The sequence below is a fragment of the Austrofundulus limnaeus genome, unplaced genomic scaffold (assembly GCF_001266775.1).
Source record: "Austrofundulus limnaeus strain Quisiro unplaced genomic scaffold, Austrofundulus_limnaeus-1.0 Scaffold849, whole genome shotgun sequence".
Lineage (NCBI taxonomy): Eukaryota > Metazoa > Chordata > Actinopteri > Cyprinodontiformes > Rivulidae > Austrofundulus > Austrofundulus limnaeus.
Window position 1 is genome coordinate 72434 of NW_013953251.1, and position 1142 is coordinate 73575.

Consider the following 1142-nt stretch of genomic DNA (forward strand, 5'->3'; position numbering starts at 1 on the left):
GTGTGTGTGTGTGTGTGTGTGTGTGTGTTGCACACAAGTTTGGCTAGTGTTACAGAGCTGCCAAATGCCAAAGGGTCAGCAACTGATATAATAGTTAAATTTATTAATGTTTATCTTGAAAAAAACATTTTCTTAATGATACCATATGTATTTTTAGATGTTTTGGGAGGCCAGTATTTTGGCATGTTTGTTATTCAAATTCTGTGTGTACTGTGTGAGTAATAAGGAGCAGCCTGAAACTTTAGTCAGCAGTAATCATTTTGTGTGGATTAAAATGACTGAGGGTACTATATCTTAAACTGGTAGTCCAGTAGTAAGGTGACGTTTCTTAAAACTGAGTATGGTTATATTTGGTCATTAATAAACTGAAAACGACATGTATATATAATATAGAGTATAACAATGTTTAACTGGAATTTATAGGTATGGCATTTACTTCAACCACAAAAAGTCAAAGAAAATATGTTTGTACACTCCCAAATCCAATGAAGTTGGACATTGTGCACAACATAAATAACAACAGAATACAATAAGTTGCAAATCTTTTTAACATGGACACTCTACAAAGACATCATCATATTCTGTTTTTATTTATGTTTTACACATCACCCCAGCTTCACTGGAATTGGTGTTTTATTTAAGAACCTTGGCACAACACATGATTTGACCCATTTTGTCACACAACTGACAGATTTTCCTGTGAACTGGCTGAGCCAAAGTGAAACAGGAAGTGACATTAAAGGAACAGTTTTAGAAAAAGAACTTCCTGATCTTTGCTTTTTTTTATTTTTTGCAATTCATGATTAATGCTATCTTTCCAAACGTTGGATGTCACAGGGACTTTAAGACCCTTTAACTCTCAGGAATAAGTGTTCACCAATCTCTATATGTTTGTCAAAATGTCTCATTTTTGAAAAAAAAAAAAAAGCTTTATTTCAAGATAAGAAGTACAAGCAGATGTGTCCTTGATGTATTTTACAGTTGTCCCATAAAGTCTGTGTTTTGTCATTATGATTGTCCACCTGGTGTGTTGACTTTGTGTGCCAGTTATTAAAGGGATCCCCGATTAGTTGTAACGTTAGACTTTATTTGATAAACATATATTTTAACTGTAAAATAAAGACTGTAAAAATACTGTAGGC